General features: G+C 40.8%; 1 non-coding gene across 1 annotated transcript; it reads left to right on the top strand.

Moving 5' to 3' along the window:
• Positions 1-19,027: 19,027 nt before the first annotated feature.
• On the top strand, positions 19,028-19,134 carry LOC141658023 (small nucleolar RNA R71). The gene has a single exon (XR_012548934.1). It is a non-coding gene; the product is annotated as a small nucleolar RNA R71 (small nucleolar RNA).
• The last annotated feature ends 1,061 nt before the right edge of the window (positions 19,135-20,195 follow it).

Below are 20,195 nucleotides of genomic sequence, written 5' to 3'. Positions count from 1 at the left end.
ATTGGGGACAATCCGCACGGATTGTCACTTAGCAAGACATCTTCTTCTTTTCTTCCCTTTTCTTCATAAATTCCTTGGGGATTTCCTTGGGGACTCAAGAATCCTTTCTCAACATTGCTCTTCTACTATAATATGTACAAAGGCCTTCTAATCTTGTCTCTCCTTGATGCTTGGTCATTGAATTCGATCAATTTAGTCTCGTTTTGCCATGAAAATGCAAGATTCTTACTCCTTTCCTACCAAGGGATCAAAATCTCAAAGAATATGCAAAACAAAGAACTAAAGATAAGAAATGACCCAAATATGCACTAAAAAGCATGGGAACAAGGCTAATTCGGGGACTAAATATGCGCTAATTATGGTCACATCAAATATCCCTAAACCGAACCTTTGCTCGTCCCGAGTAAAGAGGTGACAAAGACTAGGACCAATACTAACCTATCCTAATAATATAGCCGATATGAGACAATTAGCGGGTCTCACTCCGCCCCTTCAACTCACAACAAGACAACCATGAGGTAGGATGCCTTCTTGCAAGGCAAGGTGGGTCTTGCCAAAATGGCGACACATCCAAACATTAAGCACACAAAATCACATAATGGATGCATCTACAAAAGAATAGCCACTTCCTCATCAAGTGGTGGAGGCACTAAAGAGGAACAAATTTAAGAGCATGTAATCCTTCACAAATACTAGTTCAACAAATTACTAAGTCTAAGAGGATGGCACTAAATCACCTCCAAATGGTGTTAAACTAGACTACTTTCATCCTCAATTTCCAAACGCTTTCGTCAAGAGCGATCGGATGGTGGTGGAATGATGATCCCTATGATGCTAGTAGCATATGACATGACAAGTCTCGAATTCTCTACAAAAGTAAAGGTCATGGATCGTCCCAAGCTCGACCAAGTGGCTTGACAAAAAGGCTTTTTGGGAATGAAATGCTCAAATCTTTATTCACAACGGGTGGATATGACTACTATTCAAAATTGTCCTCATTTCACTTTCACATTTCAAATTTAAGATGGGGTTTGTCCCTTCCGGTCTAGTGTCCTTTGCTTTCGCCAATCGCTTATTAGGCAACCGGTTAACCTCTAGACAATAGCTTTTCGGGGTGATAGTCACTCTGTCTCTGGGCAGCCGAATTCACAGCCGTATGGGGGGCCCAATTCAATGGATCCCGCACCAAAGCACATCGAAGTGGTACGCCTCTATCAAAACAACTTAAATTTCTCAACTTTCAACAATTCATAACATTTGAGGTTCCTTGGCATTAGATTACTTCCACATGACAAAATTCTTTGAAATGAGCACTTCAAGCTTATTGATAGAAAATATTTTTGGGTTGCCTTACCACAAGGTCAAACAAGGTCACCTAGACAAGTTAACCAAGTCCACATCGCATCACGGGGTTGGATAGGTGACTCACATGCAAACCCTTGACTAGGCTTTGGGTCATGGGTCAAAAGATACTAGTATGACACTATGTAGGGTATTTTACAACCATTCTTGTAGGCAAAGTCTTAAGTTGAACAAGTATTTGTAATGGCTTAGTTGCTCTTGTCAAAGTTCCTAAATAGACATTTTTCAAAACATTTCTAACATGCAACTACATGCCATGATGCAACTAATATAAACATCCTAATGCAAGTGATTCTATCAACTAATATGACATATAAACTAAATGCAAGTCCTAAGTTCACATTGTTATACCGCATCAATCAAAATAAAGCCACATAGTCATTAACATAAAGAGGAAAAAGGAGGTTGGAAAGATCATACCATGCGGTCTTCATAATCCTCATGTCTCGGATGTGGCGTAGTCAATCAATGTGAACAAGGATAGAACAAGCACAATATATACAATATTATATATACAAGACTACAAAAGGAAATAAACATGTTTTTTTGGGTTTTCAATTTTCAAATTTTTATGATTTTTGAACTTTTTTTCAAATTTTTGGATTTTTGAATAAGAGTTAAATGTTAGAATTCCCATCCCCACACTAATATGGGCATTGTCCTCAATGGCCAAAATGATGGAAATTATGCAAAGATGATGCATGATTTCTACACTAAATGCAATCTACACTAAGCTACACTACATGATGCATGGTTTTTGTTACGACGGAGAGGATAATTTAGATTACCTCCCGTTGTGTATGCATTAACTTCCCCAAACCGAGTGAGACACTATTGCTAATGTCCAAGAATGGGTGTAGTTCATGCACACACTATGCAATGCATGAAACTAATTTGTCATTTTGGATTTTGAAAATGGGAACAATAAAATGAGAACACCTCAATGGTACCGAGGTGTGAGTCCTTTATGGTGCTAGGACTACTCCAACAATGATCAAAATTAATGAAAATACAAGGTAACAAGACACAAACTTCTTTTCATGAAACTTTGAAAAATAAAGAGGAGAGATGAGAAAACTTCACTTGAACTTAGGTGGGTGCCTCTTGCCCGCTCCACCTAGTGATGAAGTAGTCTTCTAGACATCGGCATCATCTCCCTCTATATCGCTATCCCAAATATCCTTTGAAGCATCACTCAAACTTGGGTCCATGAATTCGTCTTCCTCACTCTCAAGTTCCACCGTGTAACCTCCACAAGAATTGCCACTCTCCCCCTCTTGTCTACCGTTCGCCCCTTCATTAGCTCTCTCCGAGTTGGGGAAGAGCAAATCCATTTGAGCCCATGAGGGGAAAGCTCCTTCCTCACTAATCCGTCCTTTTCGAACCATCTCATGGTATTGGGGGTAAAGAGCATAGTAAGTGTCCACGGAGGTCTCGTATTGACGGTAGTGTAGATCTTATAAGATTCCCGTGACAAAGTCGTCACGGGGGAGGATGAAGGGATTTGGATGGTTATACGGTTGGTAGGGAAAGGGGTAGTGAGGCACTTTTATCTTCTCATTTTGGGTTTGTTGTTCTTGTTGTTGTGGTGGTGGATTTTGGGGTGGTGGTGCTTGCCTTGTTCGACTTGGGATGAGGTAGGAGGGCATTGGAGACAAGTTTCCTCTTCTTGGGGAGACCCGTGGTAGATCGGTCATTGAGAGATAAATCGGATTGCTTCCTTTTGTCAACCACTTTATCCGCTTATCGACCCCCTCAAGGGTTATCCAATGGTGTTGGACGAGAAGGAGATCTTCATTAATTCTCGTGCTCCCCGTAAGTGGAGTGTACTCATTGTTCTCATTGAACCTTGGGTTGAAGTGGTTTGCAAGTCTAGTTATGAGTCCTCCATTCACTATGTGCTTCATTCCATCATCGTCCCCATTTCTAAACTTTGCCCATTTCTCTAGCAAAACTAGAGGTGCATTGAAGTGATACCCATCTCTCCTTTGAATGTTGAGGTAAGATTCCATAAACACAAGGTCTAATTGGTTCACGATGGCCGGATCTCGGCGGGCAAGTAGAGTGCCCGAAAGAAATCGATATGTAAGCCTCAAGATCGGGTTTTGGATATGAAAAGCAAGACATTCCTTGGTAAGAATGAAATCCCGGCCCGTCATGGCCCTCCACAAAGGTGCAACACTATACTTTTTGGGTTTCGATGTTCGGGTAGGCGAAACATCAAGTCCAAACACATTTGCGAATTCTACAAGGGTCATCATCCTAGAAACATTCTCCAACCTAAACTCTATGCATATCACTTTGTTCAAGGTTCTAATCTTCAAAAAGCTCAAGCATTCAAGCACAAGGGACCGATAGGTTGGTTCATACATGCGAAAAAGGGTTGAAAGACCAAAAACCTCAAAGAGAGCTTCCACTTGGTGATAAATCCTAAGTTTTCTCAAGGTAGCATGACATAAAAATTTAGTGGGAAGAATATTCTTATTTAGAAGCCGGTGGAAGACTAATCTCTGCACATCATTGAGGAATTCCACATTTGAGAAATCATCAAGCCTTGTGAGATCTACAATCTCTTCATGTTCCCTTCTAATGGTGTTGAGATGGGAGGTAGAAGAACTTCCCATCATCCTTGGTCTTCTCGCACTCCTAAAAGAGGATCTCCTTGGTGCCATTCTTGATTCTTTTGTTGGGTTCTTTTGATTTGTGAAAGGGTAAGGATGTTCCTTGTTGATTTAGTGTTGGAAACCCTAGAAAATTGGGGCTTTTTGATTTTGTGGGTAAAGAGAGTGATTTGGATATGTATGGGAGTCATAAGGAGGTGGGTTTTATAGTGCAATTGGAAGGAGTAGTGATGTGTCACTGTATGAGTGGTGGGGTGTATTTTAATTAGGGAAAAGTCGGGTCAAAACACCGTGAGAAGACGAGCGGATTCGAGCTGAAGACGCTCGGATTCGTGCTTCTCGGGACGGGCGGATTCTGGGCAATACGCCCGGATTCTGTCACAGCGAGAATTTCCAAAATTTGACACCTCAGAGACGGGCGTCCCGAGCATAAAACGCTCGGATTCTTTTATGATGGGACGGGCGTCTTCTTCTGAAGATGGACGGATTCTTCTACAGATATTTTCTTTGAAATGCACAGGTAGAAAGACGGGCGTCTTTCTTCAAATCCGGCCGGATTCTACAAGACGGGCGTTTTTCCTCTTTGGACGCTCGGATTCAACCTCAGTCCAAAAATCTTCAAATTTTCAGCGTAGCTAGACAGACGGTTTCTCCTCAGAACGCCCGGATTCCAGCAAGCCGGCCGGATTCCAGGGAATCCGCACGGATTCAGGCTGCGAGTTTTGACTTCTTCTCCTCTCTTAGATGCGTCCCCACACTTGAGAATTCGTTCCTTCCTTCATTCAAAATTCATTAGTAACCCTCCCTCACTTAAGCTCATGAAAAGAGTTCATGCTTTTTATTAAAACAAATGCAATAAATACAAGTTAGAGGGTTAGTATATTTACATGTGGTGGTTTAGGGAGGATTCCACCAAACTCTCCCTTAGATGGTCCTATCAAGGGGAAGGAGGCCCGAGGTAGGTAGCCTCGACCTCTCCAACAAACGCTCCTTCATAGTATGGCTTCAACCTTTGACCATTTACCTTGAACTTGCTTCCATCTTCCGCCTTGAGTTCGAAATCTCCATATTTTCTAACTTCGGTTATCACATAGGGACCCATCCATATAGAGTTCAATTTTCCCGGAAATAGTCGATAGCGGGAATTGAATAGAAGGACTTTGTCTCCCTTGTGCAAGGCCTTTTGTCTAATTCTCTTATCATGAAGCAATTTTGTTCTTTCTTTGTAAATCTTTGCATTCTCATAGGATTGTAGTCGGAACTCCTCCAACTCTTGGATTTGAATCATCCTCCTTTGACCGCTCAATTTGAGATCAAGATTAAGTGCTCGGATTGCCCAATAAGCTTTGTACTCCAATTCGATTGGCAAATAACATGCTTTTCCATAGACAAGCTTGTAGGGGGAGGCTCCTATGGGAGTCTTATAGGCCGTCCTATAAGCCCAAAGAGCATCATCAAGCTTTGTGCTCCAATCTTTCCGAGTCTTGTTCACAACTTTTTCAAGGATTTGCTTGATCTCTCTATTTGAAATTTCAACTTGACCGCTTGTTTGAGGATGATATCCCAAGCCGGTTCTATGTTGGACACCATATTTGGTCAAAAGGGATGCAAGTTTTTTCTCATGGAAATGCGTTCCTCCATCACTAATGATCGCTCTAGGAACTCCAAATCTTGGGAAAATTATCTTCTTGAAAAGCTTGGTGACCGTTTTTGCATCATCATTTGGGGTGGCAATTGCCTCCACCCACTTTGAGACATAATCTACGGCCACAAGGATGTATTTATTCCCATTGGATGTCACAAAGGGCCCTTGGTAGTCGATTCCCCAAACATCGAAGATCTCCACCTCTAGAATGCCCCTTTGTGGCATTTCGTTCCTCCAAGAGATATTCTCCGTTCTTTGACAAGCATCACAATGAATGATGCATTCTCTTGTATCTTGAAACATTGTAGGCCAATAGAAGCCCGATTGGAGAATTTTTGCAACGATTCTCCTTGCTCCATGGTGCCCACCGTAGGGTGATGAATGACATCCTTCCAAGATTCCTTGGATTTCCCATTGAGGGATGCGTCTCCGGTAGAGCCCATCACTACACTCCTTGTAGAGGTTTGGGTCATCCCAAAAGTACCTCTTCACTTCGAATAGGAATCTCTTCCTTTGGTTGTGGTTCAAATTTGGAGGGAGTACCTTTCCAACAATATAATTGGCATAATCGGCAAACCATGGGGTGATGTGCCTCTCAAGTTGTGTTTGAATAGCCATCAAAATATCGTCGGGAAATGAGTCATTGATCGGGGTTTCTCCATTTTCATCATGAAACCGGATCCTTGACAAGTGATCCGCCACTACATTCTCGGCTCCTTTCTTGTCTCTTATTTCCAAGTCAAATTCTTGAAGAAGCAAAATCCATCTCAACAATCTTGGTTTTGCCTCCTTATTTATCAAGAGGTGTCGGAGAGCACGGTGATCCGAAAATACAATCACCTTGGATCCAAGTAAGTAGGAACGGAATTTATCCAAAGCATATACAATGGCAAGAAGCTCCTTTTCGGTTGTGTCATAATTCACTTGGGAGGGGTCGAGGGTCTTGCTTATGTAATAGATGGCGTGAAGAGCTCTCCCTACCCGTTGGCCAAGAACCGCTCCAACGGCGTAGTTGCTAGCGTCACACATAATCTCGAAAGGTAACTCCCAATTCAGGGGTTGGATGATTGGTGCCGAGATTAGTGCTTCTTTGATCCTATTAAAAGCTTCAACACACTCATTAGTGAAGAGGAATTGGGCATCTTTAAGCAAAAGTTGAGTGAGAGGTTTCGCTATTTTTGAAAAATCCTTTATGAAACGACGATAGAAACCCGCGTGACCGAGAAAACTTCTCACCCCTCTAACATTCACGGGAGGTAGGAGTTTCTCTATCACCTCAACTTTAGCTTTATCGACCTCGATGCCCTTTTTCGAAATCAAATGACCTAAGACAATTCCTTCATTGACCATGAAGTGACACTTTTCCCAATTTAAAACAAGACTAACATCTTCACACTTTTGCAACACAAGAGAAAGATTATGCAAACATGAGTCAAAGTCCTTTCCATAAACACTAAAATCGTCCATAAAAACTTCCATTATGGTCTCTAGGTAATCGGAGAAGACACTCATCATGCATCTTTGGAAAGTGGCGGGGGCATTACATAAACCAAAAGGCATCCTCCTATATGCAAAAGTGCCATAAGGGCATGTGAAGGTGGTCTTATGTTGGCCATCCGGGTTTATAGGGATTTGGAAGAATCCCGAATACCCGTCAAGGTAACAAAAGAATTTGTTGGAGGCTAACCTCTCAAGCATTTGGTCAATGAATGGTAAGGGGAAGTGATCCTTTCTTGTTGCGGAGTTTAATTTCCGGTAGTCAATGCACATACGCCAACCGGTGATCATTCTTGTGGGTATTAATTCATTCTTTTCATTTGTCACTACCGTAGTACCTCCTTTCTTAGGTACCACTTGGACGGGGCTAACCCACAAAGAATCCGATATGGGATATATGATTCCCGCATCAAGTAATTTCATGACTTCTCCTTTGACAACTTCTTGCATGTGGGGGTTCAATCTTCTTTGGGGTTGAATGGTAGGTCTATGGTCTTCCTCTAGATGAATTCTATGCATGCAAAAGTTGGGACTTATCCCCTTAAGGTCATCTAGACTATAACCTATAGCCTTCTCACGTTGTTTCAACACATCAAGCAATTTTCCCAATTGGTCATCATCAAGTCTATCATTAAAAATCACGGGTTTGGTCTTTGATTCATCAAGGTAAGCATATTTCAAATTTGGGGGAAGGGGTTTCAAAGTAGGAGTTTGTACCTCACTCTCCTCCTTTGAAGTTTCGTTGAGAATTTGCTCCATCTCCATTAGACATTCCATTCTCATAGCATACTCAACTTCACTTTCATCAACCTCATCATATTCAAATTCCATGACGGATTCCTCTTGCTCTTGAGCTTGTAAAATATCCTCTAGGATGGATTGCTCATCCTCTATGGGTTGACATGCTTCCACTAGAATATTATGCACTAATTCGTATTGTGCACGAGTAAGTTTCTTGTTAGCTAGAGCGGCCTCAAAGAGATCCACCTCCAACTCCCAATACATGCTCTTAGCCTCACTTGCTTCCAAGGCTTCCAATGCTTGCATGGGATCCTTGAAGTAAGGTATACTCAAGTGGTCCTCTACAAAACAATCTATGAAATCCATCTCGCAAAATATCAAACAACTTGAAAATGATTAGAGCAAACCTTGAGGGGTTTTACTTCCCCAAGGCGAAGAAAGACACAACTAATAACAATAAAAAGGAAATCTAAATCAAACAAACACCGTCCCCGGCAACGGTGCCATTTTTGATCGGTCCGTTTCGTGTTCACAATTAAAGGTGTGGTCGCTGGGTCACGTCCGAATCAAAACACAATTTATAGCTTCACAAACAACTCTACAATTAGTAAAGAGGCAAGTAAAGGTCGGATCCCAAGGGACGGGTATTGAAATGAGATTTCTATTGCAACTAGTGGTGTCTAAGGGGTGTCACAAATTGGGTTGGTGTAGAAGGTCACTAAACTAAAATAGCAATGAAAATAAACAAGCAAGATGAATTAAAGGGGTGTAAACAATTGATTAAAAAGCACTAGGGTGTCATGGGATCATAGGGGAATCATGGGAATTGATCATACAAACATGTTCTCAAATTATAAGCAAGCAATTATTGTTGTGATGGATTGAGTTGGGTTATATCTTACAATCCTAGGAAAGTTTGGGTCCCGGAGCCGAATCGATTAGATTGTACAACACCTACAAGTCGACTTAATCTTCCCTACTCAACAACATGCATGGTCTAATGAGACTCGAGTTGGGTTATGTCTTACAAGTCTCATTGAAAAGATAGAAGATGATAGTAAATGCAAGGATTCATAGGCTTAGCATTTCATCAAATATAACATGTGCATGAGTTGAGATCAAAACAAGCAAGCAAATAAAACATGAAAGCATATTAATTTAAGCATGAATCATTCCCCATGTTGGTTTCCCCTAATCACCCATTTAACCCTAGCTAAGAGACTACTCACTCATTATCATGTTGATCATGCTAGCAAGGTTGTCAATCATACCAACAATATGAAACATGATGAATAAATGAAAGTAATTAACAATAATTAAAAGGGATTAAGAGAATTATACCTACTAATGATTCCAATAATAAAGCAAAGATAAAAGAAGTACTTGAATGCTTGATTGAGAGGTTGTCAATCTCCCAACAATAACCCAAATAATCTTCAATTACCCAAAATAAAGGATGAACAAAAGAGAGATTAAGGAAATAAAACTTGTATTAGAACTTGATTAATTGTTGATTACAATACTAAAGAGAGATTTGATTGATATTAACTACTCTAATTATTGATAAGAAGAACATGCTCCTCTAATTAGACTAATGGGGTATTTATAGTGGAAATTAGGGAGGATGCATTAGGGTTAACTAAGGGCTAAACTAGTAATTACACTTTTTAGATTGAGCAAGGAGGAGCCGGTATTTTTCGAAGGAAAGGCTTCTTTCTTTTTAACTTGGAGAAGAGGAAATCATTTGTCTTTGGAATCGGGCGGAATAAGGTCAGGACGGGCGGATTCTGGCGATGGGGTCCGAGCGGATTCGAGGAAATCCGGGCGGATTGTGGAGGTGGAATCCGAGCGGATTAGAGGAAAGCCGCACGGATTGTGCAGCTGGGGGACGGCCGGATTGAGGACAATCCGCACGGATTGTCACTCAGCAAGACATCTTCTTCTTTTCTTCCCTTTTCTTCATAAATTCCTTGGGGATTTCCTTGGGGACTCAAGGATCCTTTCTCAACATTGCTCTTCTACTATAATATGTACAAAGGCCTTCTAATCTTGTCTCTCCTTGATGCTTGGTCATTGAATTCGATCAATTTAGTCTCGTTTTGCCATGAAAATGCAAGATTCTTACTCCTTTCCTACCAAGGGATCAAAATCTCAAAGAATATGCAAAACAAAGAAGTAAAGATAAGAAATGACCCAAATATGCACTAAAAAGCATGGGAACAAGGCTAATTCGGGGGCTAAATATGCGCTAATTATGGTCACATCAACCCCCACCAAAACTTCGCCATCAAACCATTAATCGACGTACACAGGGTCTTAGGAAGTTTAAACAGTCCCATAGTATAGGTAGGAATCGCTTGGGCAACCGCCTTCAAAAGGATTCTCTACCCAAAAATGAGAGATATTTCTCCTTCCAACCCTTTATTTTCTTCCAAATCCTCTCTTTTAACGGATTAAAGGCTGCGTTTTTTTCCCTCCCAATGATAGCAGGTAAGCCTAAATATTCTCTTGGTTCCGTAACAATCTCGGCATCCAAAACCTGGCTAACTTGCTCCCTGTGCACCAATGATGCGATCCCGCTAAGTGTTCACAATTTAAGATGTGGTCGTTGGTCACGGTCGAATCAAAACACAATTTATAGCTCCACAAACAACTCTACAATTAGTAAAGAGGCAAGTAAAGGTCGGATCCCAAGGGACGGGTATTGAAATGAGATTTCTATTGCAACTAGTGGTGTCTAAGGGGTGTCACAAATTGGGTTGATGTAGAAGGTTACTAAACTAAAATAGCAATGAAAATAAACAAGCAAGATGAATTAAAGGGGTGTATACAATTGATTAAAGGCACTAGGGTGTCATGGGGTCATAGGGGAATCATGGGATATGATCATACAAACATGTTCTCAAATTATAAGCAAGCAATTATTGTTGTGATGGATTGAGTTGGGTTATATCTTACAATCCTAGGAAAGTTTGGGTCCCGGAGCCGAATCGATTAGATTGTACAACACCTACAAGTCGACTTAATCTTCCCTACTCAACAACATGCATGGTCTAATGAGACTCAAGTTAGGTTATGTCTTACAAGTCTCATTGAAAAGATAGAAGATGATAGTAAATGCAAGGATTCATAGGCTTAGCATTTCATCAAATATAACATGTGCATGAGTTGAGATCAAAACAAGCAAGCAAATAAAACATGAAAGCATATTAATTTAAGTATGAATCATTCCGCATGTTGGTTTCCCCTAATCACCTATTAACCCTAGCTAAGAGACTACTCACTCATTATCATGTTGATCATGCTAGCAAGGTTGTCAATCATACCAACAATATGAAACATGATGAATAAATGAAAGTAATTAACAATAATTAAAAAGGGATTAAGAGATTATACCTACTAATGATTCCAATAATAAAGCAAAGATAAAAGAAGTACTTGAATGCTTGATTGAGAGGTTGTCAATCTCCCAACAATAACCCAAAATAATCTTCAATTACCCAAAATAAAGGATGAACAAAAGAGAGATTGAAGAACTAAAACTTGGATTAAAACTTGATTAATACTTGATTACAATCTTAAAGAGAGATTTGATTGATATTAACTACACTAATTATTGATAAGAAGAACATGCTCCTCTAATTAGAGTAATGGGGTATTTATAGTGGAAATTAGGGAGGATGCATTAGGGTTAACTAAGGGCTAAACTAGTAATTACACTTTTTAAGTTGAGCAAGAAAGAGCCGGTATTTTCTGAGAGAAGGGCTTCTTTCTTCGTAGCTTGGAGAAGACAATCCGTGCTGTGCTAGAATCCGTGCGGAATAGGGTCGGGACGGGCGGATTCTGGCTTTGGAATCCGAGCGGATTCAGGGGAATCCGAGCGGATTCAGGGGAATCCGGGCGGATTGTGGAGGGGGAATCCGAGCGGATTGTGGCATAGCCGCTCGGATTGTGCTGCTGCGGGACGGACGGATTGGTGACAATCCGCTCGGATTGTCAATCAGCAACAAATCTTCTTCTTTTCTTCCCTTTTCTTCATAAATTCCTTGGGGATTTCCTTGGGGACTCAAGGATCTTTTCTCAACATTGCTCTTCTACTATGATATGTACAAAGGCCTTCTAATCTTGTCTCTCCTTGATGCTTGGTCATTGAATTCGATCAATTTAGTCTCGTTTTGCCATGAAAATGCAAGATTCTTACTCCTTTCCTACCAAGGGATCAAAATCTCAAAGAATATACAAAACAAAGAACTAAAGATAAGAAATGACCCAAATAAGCACTAAAAAGCACGGGAACAAGGCTAATTCGGGGGCTAAATATGCGCCAATTATGGTCACATCAAATATCCCCAAACCGAACCTTTGCTCGTCCCGAGTAAAGAGGTGACAAAGACTAGGACCAATACTAACCTATCCTAATAATATAGCCGATATGAGACAATTAGCGGGTCTCACTCCGCCCCTTCAACTCACAATAAGACAACCATGAGGTAGGATGCCTTCTTGCAAAGCAAGGTGGGTCTTGCCAAAATGGCGACACATCCAAACATTAAGCACACAAAAACACATAATGGATGCATCTACAAAAAGAATAGCCACTCCCTCATCAAGTGGCGGAGGCACTAAAGAGGAACAAATTTAAGAGCATGTAATCCTTCACAAATACTAGTTCAACAAATTACTATGTCTAAGAGGATGGCACTAAATCACCTCCAAATGGTGTTAAACTAGACTACTTTCATCCTCAATTTCCAAATGCTTTCGTCAAGAGCGATCGGATGGTGGCGGAATGATGATCCCTATGATGCTAGTAGCATATGAAATGACAAGTCTCGAATTCTCTACAAAAGTAAAGGTCATGGATCGTCCCAAGCTCGACCAAGTGGCTTGACAAAAGGCTTTTTGGGAATGAAATGCTCAAATCTTTATTCATAACGGGTGGATATGACTAGTATTCAAAATTGTCCTCATTTCACTTTCACATTTCAAAAATTTAAGATGGGGTTTGTCCCTTCCGGGCTAGTGTCCATTGCTTTCGCCAATCGCTTATTAGGCAACCGTTTAACCTCTAGACAATAGCTTTTCGGGGTGATAGTCACTCTGTCTCTGGGCGGCCGAATTCACAACCGTATGGGGGCCCAATTCAATGGATCCCGCACCAAAGCACATCGAAGTGGTACGCCTCCATCAAAACAACTTAAATTTCTCAACTTTTAACAATTCATAACATTTGAGGTTTCCTTGGCATTACATTACTTCCACATGACAAAATTTCTTTGGAATGAGCACTTCAAGCTTATTGATAGAAAATATTTTTGGGTTGCCTTACCACAAGGTCAAACAAGGTCACCTAGACAAGTTAACCAAGTCCACATCGCATCACGGGGTTGGATAGGTGACTCACATGCAAACCCTTGACTAGGCCTTGGGTCATGGGTCAAAAGACACTAGTATGACACTATCTAGGGTGTTTTACAACCATTCTAGTAGGCAAAGTCTTAAGTTGAACAAGTATTTATAATGGGTTAGTTGCTCTTGTCAAAGTTCCTAAATAGGCATTTTTCAAAACATTTCTAACATGCAACTACATGCCATGATGCAACTAATATAAACATCCTAATGCAAGTGATTCTATCAACTAATATGACATATAAACTAAATACAAGTCCTAAATTCACATTGTTATACCGCATCAATCAAAATAAAGCCACATAGTCATTAACATAAAGAGAAAAAAGGAGATTGGAAAGATCATACCATGCGGTCTTCAATATCCTCATGTCTCGGATGTGGCGTAGTCAATCAATGTGAACAAGGATAGAACAAACATAATATATACAAGACAATATATACAAGACTACAAAAGGAAATAAACATGTTTTTGGGTTTTCAATTTTCAAATTTTTATGATTTTTGAAATTTTTCAATTTTTTTGGATTTTTGAATAAGAGTTAAATGTTAGAATTCCCATCCCCACACTAATATGGGCATTGTCCTCAATGGCCAAAATGATGGAAACTATGCAAAGATGATGCATGATTTCTATACTAAATGCAATCTATACTAAGCTACACTACATGATGCATGGTTTTTGTTATGACGGAGAGGATAATTTAGATTACCTCCCGTTGCGTATGCATTAACTTCCCCAAACCGAGTGAGACACTATTGCTAATGTCCAAGGATGGATATAGTTCATGCACACACTATGCTATGCATGAAACTAATTTGTCATTTTGGATTTTGAAAACGGGAACAATAGAATGAGAACACCTCAATGGTACCGAGGTGTGAGTCCTCTAATGAGGCTAGGACTACTCCAACAATGATCAAAATAAAATACAAAGAGAGAAATAGACAAACCATGAGAGTGTAGGAGTCTCCAAGGCTTGCTAATCTTCCATCATGCTATCACCATCACTTCCCTCATGAGAAGTGGTCACATTGCCACTTTCCTTGTGATTTGCTTCTTCACTTTCTTCCTCATCTTCCTCATCATCATCTTCACCATCCTTTTCTCCTTCACTTGCTTCTTCCTCAATATTATCATCAACTTCCTCATCATTTCCAACAACCTCATTGTCACCCATAACGACCCTAGATGCACCCGGAAATAAGACTTCTCTATCCGCCCAACTAGGCAAAGGACAAGATGGATCAAGTAGTCCTTGCCTAGCTAAATGTAGGAGGGGTGGATATTGAGCCAAGTAGGCATTTTTCCGATCTTCATAGGCTTGCTTGTGCCTTGCTTGCATGAGAAGAGTCACATAGTCTTTCCCAACTTCAACTCCTTCCGGCTTGAACTCTTCATACTTAAAGGGGTAAGGTGGTATGACAATGGAAGAGGAGGGCATTTCAAGATCACCCTTTTGTTGTTGAATTATATACTCGGCTTCTTTGGAAAGGGGAAGTAGATAATTGGTCCGGTGGACGCTTAGACGGCAAATCTTTGAAGGCAAGGTGAACGATCTAGCTTCACTAGTGAGCCATCCATACTTAGTGTCAAGGGGGTTATGGCAACCCACTTGAACTTGTGAATCATAGTATGCATATCAACAAGATGGCCACCCTCCTTTGCTTTGTACTTGTTATCCTTATTGAAGTTAGGATCAAAGTGCTTAGATAGGAGTGTGACTAGGCCGCCATTGACAATAACGGTCGTGCCCTTCTTCCCACAATCGATGTTGAGCCATCTATCTACCAAGAGCCTCAAAGAATTGTAAGGCTTGGTGTGCACTCTTCCGATATTCAAAGCCGATTCAAGGAGAATAAAATCAAGTCTTGTGAAATGGTTGGTATCTTTCCTAGCAATTATGGTGTTACCCACGACCTTGTGCCATACTCTTATGCCCGGATGGTGGACCAAAAGAGCACGACTCGCATGAAAATCCTCAAATTTCTTCCCGGAGATTGCCTCCCAAAGAGGTTCGGGGTCATACTTTCCATAACTCTTAAAATAACTCGGTTCATCACTAAGACCCAAAATTTCACCCAATTCCCTAAAGGTAATGCGTCTACTAACATTAGCTAGACGAAACTTGATATTCTCCCTATTCTCAACTTTGGTGACTTTCAAGGAACTTAAAAATTCCAAGGTAAGGGAGGGGTATGTCAATTCCCTTGTTTCAAACAATTTCTTCAACCCCATGGCATTGAAAAAGGCTTTTGTTTGTTCAAGAACACCCAATTTTTCTAAGGTATCTTCACATATGAATTTGGTGGATTGTAATGACTTCATAGCAAACTTGACAAAGGTATTTCTATGGGTATCGGAAATAAAAGTTACCTCCGGATAATGCAAAAGTTGATCAATTACCGGAGTAGAAGGTGTTGTTGCTCCCATAGAAGGTTGTTGTTGTTGTTGCACTTCCAAGTTTGGTGTTGCTACCACCATAGCGAATGCTTTCTTTGTTTGAAGAGCCTTTTGCCTTTGTGAGAGTGCCTTAGCCTTTGGTGCCTTTGTTGCCTTTGTTGCTCCCTTAGTCCTTGCCATTGATGAACTAACCAAGTAAAGAATGAAAAATCTTCAATTTGTAGTATGCCCAAATCGATTTGAAGGTGAAAGGCTTTGCCTTTATGAAATCAAAAATCGACTCAAAGGTTGAAGATTTTGTGCTTGGTTTTGATTTTTGTTGAGGAAGGAGTGATTAATTTGTTGTTGGAAGGATGGTTTGATTTGTATTTGGTGAATGTTGTTGAGGGTTTTTGTTTTTGTGATGGAGAGGATGAGGGTTTTGATGTTGTGGGTAGTGTTTATGAATGAATGAATGAATGAATGAAGGTGGGAGGGGTTTTAAAGAGACCAAAATTTTCGAATCTGCAGGGGCAATCCGTGCGGATTCTGCCCAATCCGTGCGGATTCTGCTCTTTCTGAACTTTGCAAAACTCGCCTAAAGACGGGAGGATTTGTGACAATCCGCTCGGATTTGCTGAACACGGGACGAGCGGATTTGCTTGAAGACGGACGGATTTCAGTCCAGAAAATTTTGCTTGTTTTCCTCAGCTGCAAAGACGGACGTCTTTCTTACAAGACGGACGGATTCCTCAAGACGGGCGGATTCTTCACAGGACGCGCGGATTCACTCACAGTCAAGAAATTTTCAAAATTCAGCTCAGTTCAGGACGTGCGTCTTTTCTGCAATACGCTCGGATTCTGTAAGACGGGCGGATTCTCAGGAATCCGCTCGGATTCTTCCCCTGTGTACACGGATTCAGTTCCATCCGTGCACACTGCATTTCCCATACCGTTCTTCCATTCTTTCTTCAAGTCTTGTGTTCGTCGTTGTGGGGGCACTACTAAGGCATGGATAGCCTAGGCAATTGCCATCCCCACACTAAGCTAAAAGTACTACACATCAATTGAAATCGTTAGTCCCTCCCTCACTTCTCTCAAACATGTCAATTATTTTGATCAAAGTAAATAAAAATCCAAAGATGACAAAAATGCAATACAAGAATTGAAATGTAAGTTAGGGAGTTAGAAATATTTACATGTGGTGGTTTAGGGAGGACTCCACCAAACTCTCATTCTTGATGAGATGTCAAGGGGGCATGTCCAAGGTGTTGTTGATGTTGCTCAACACCTTGAAGAAGTAATCAAAAGCTTGTTCATTATCATGGTAGAGGTTCTCAATAGACCTTGGCCCTTGTTGTTGATCTTGATCGATGGCATTACCAATGTAGGGATTAAAAATCCCTTCAAACTCGTCGTCCCAAAGACCACAAACTTCATTGAGTTGATCATTGAAAATCTCTTGCTTAGATGGAGACAATTCTCCCAATTTCTTCTCTTGGCCAATGAGGCCGTCCTCTTCTTCCTTGGTTGATTTTGATGAGCTTTGCAAGCTCTCCTTGTCACAATTCACTTGCTCTTTGAATGGAGCATCTTCAACTTTCTTTTTCCATTGGAGTTCCGATTTCTTCCTTTCATCCTTTCGGCTATAATGATCAATCATGAAACACGGCTCATGCAAACGAGGAGCTCTCATGGTCTTGTCAAGATTAAAAGTTATGCTTTCATCTCCCACTTCTAGAGTGAGCTCACCATGTTTCACATCAATCACCGCACTGGCGGTGTGTAGGAAAGGTCTTCCTAGGATGATTGGAATGTTGGAATCTTCCTCCATATCAACAATGACAAAGTCCACCGGGATGAAAACCTTCCCAATTCGCACGGGGACATCTTCCCATATCCCTAACGGTGTCTTCGTCGATCTATCGGCTATTTGGAGTGTGATGTTGGTGCATTTAAGCTCTCCCATCCCCAACCTTTTACTTACCGAGTACGGCATGACACTCACACTAGCCCCTAGATCACATAAGGCTTTGTTGATCGTTGTGTCACCAATGGTACACGGTATTGAGAAGCTTCCCGGATCCTTTAACTTTGGAGGTGAACTCCCTTGAAGTATTGCACTACTCACCTTAGTGAAGGCGATAGTCTCAAGCTTCCGGATCGACTTCTTCTTTGTGAGGATATCTTTCATGTATTTCGCATAGGTAGGGAACGTGATTGATTAATTCCGTGAAAGGAATTGAGACTTCCAAATTCTTCACAATTTCCATGAACTTTCCAAGTTGATCATCAAATTTGGGCTTGGCTTGACGACTTGGGAAAGGAAGTCTAATCATAATGGGCTCCTTCTCCTTGGCCTTATCTTCATTTTTCTTTGAACTTTCTTCTTTTGATGATTCTCCATCTTTGGAGTTTTGCACAATTTCTTCCTTTTCACTAGCTTCCACAACTTCATCCTCAACTTGCTTCTTCGGTGCTTCATACCTTGTACCACTTCTCAAGTGAATGGCACTAACCGTTTCATGTCTATGAGGATTACTTTGAGGTGGTAATTGCCCCTTTTGTCTTTGTGAGCTTGAAGATGCTAGTTGAGTCAATTGTGTTTCCAACATCTTGGTGTGAGCTAGAATGTTGTTGATGGTGGTTTCCTTTGCTTGGCTATCTTTTTGCATTTGAGTGAAAAATTCTTGTTGATTCTTTTGCATTTGGAGGACCGCTTTTTGGACATCAAAACCTTGGTCATTTTGGTGATTGTATGGATTTTGATTTTGGTAACCTTGGTTTTGATTGTAAAAGGGTCTTTGATTTTGGTTTCTCATGGGTGGTGGAGTGTATGTTGTTTGAGGGTTTTGAACATTTTGGCTTTTGTATGAGAGATTTGGATGGAATTTGGTGTTTTCATTGTAAAAGTCGGAATAAGGGGTACCCCTCTTGTATGCTTGGAAAGCATTCACTTGTTCATTTGTTCCTCTACATTCACCTTGGTCATGTCCCAAAGTTCCACAATTCTCACATATCCCACTTGGGATTGATGAGGATGCCGTCATGGCATTAACATGATGCTTTGATGATTTTGAGTTTTCCTCAAGTCTAGCCATAGCTTGTTCAAACTTCAAGTTGATTGTGTCAATGTGAGCACTAAGTTGAGCACCCAATTGAGTAACGGAGTCCACTTCATGCTTTCCTCCTCTAGTAGCCTTGCGAGGTCTACTATATTGTGAGTTATGGACCGCCATTTCCTCAATCTTGTTCCATGTTTGATTGTCATCAACTTCGGTGAACATTCCATTTGATCCCATATTGAGAATGTTCCTAGAATCTTCATATAAACCATTCCAAAATTGTTGCACCAAAAACCATTCGCTAAGTCCATGGTGAGGACATGAGCGACAAATTCCCTTGAACCGCTCCCAAGCTTCATACAAAGACTCTTCATCCCTTTGCTTAAAACCCGTAATTTGAGCTCTTAGCATGTTAGTCTTTTCCGGTGGGTAGAATTTTTTGTAGAAAGCTAGAGCCAACTTCTTCCAAGAATCTATTCCAAGGGTGGCCTTATCAAGGCCCTTCAACCATTGCTTCGCGGTGCCGATTAAGGAAAAAGGAAATAAGACCCATCTAATTTGGTCTTGAGTCACGCCCGTTTGAGAGATAGCATCACAGTAGTCGCAAAAGGTTTCCATATGAGAATGAGGGTCCTCACTAGGCATCGCCCCGAATTGGCTCCTCTCAACTAATTGGATGAAGGCGGACTTGGCAATAAAATTTCCGGTTAGATGTTGCAGTGTAGGAGTACCATTTGGTAGATTCTCCTCGGTGGGTACGGAGTGTGACGAGAATTTTGGCATTATAGGTGGATTTTGTGGGGTATTGTGTAATGGGTTTTCTTCTCCTTCTATTGCGAAAGGATTGACAAACTCACTAGTGGGTTGGACAACTTCACTAATACCTCTTAAATTCCTCCTAACAACTCTCCTATTGTTCGTCAAGGTTCTTTCGATTTCACGGTCAAAAGGTAACAAATCACCTTGTAACCTTCTAGACATGCAAAATATCAAACAACTCGAAAACAATTAGAACAATCCTTGAGGAGTTTTACTTCCTCAAGGCGAAGAAAGACACAACTAATAACAATAAAAAGAAATCTAAATCAAACAAACACCGTCCCCGGCAACGGCGCCATTTTTTATGCGATCCCGCTAAGTGTTCACAATTTAAGATGTGGTCGTTGGTCACGGTCGAATCAAAACACAATTTATAGCTCCACAAACAACTCTACAATTAGTAAAGAGGCAAGTAAAGGTCGGATCCCAAGGGACGGGAGTTGAAATGAGATTTCTATTGCAACTAGTGGTGTCTAAGGGGTGTCACAAATTGGGTTGATGTAGAAGGTTACTAAACTAAAATAGCAATGAAAATAAACAAGCAAGATGAATTAAAGGGGTGTAAACAATTGATTAAAGGCACTAGGGTGTCATGGGGTCATAGGGGTATCATGGGATATGATCATACAAACATGTTCTCAAATTATAAGCAA

This window comes from Silene latifolia, chromosome 5 (assembly GCF_048544455.1).
Source record: "Silene latifolia isolate original U9 population chromosome 5, ASM4854445v1, whole genome shotgun sequence".
Taxonomy (NCBI): domain Eukaryota; kingdom Viridiplantae; phylum Streptophyta; class Magnoliopsida; order Caryophyllales; family Caryophyllaceae; genus Silene; species Silene latifolia.
This window is presented reverse-complemented; position numbering and strand designations above follow the sequence as displayed.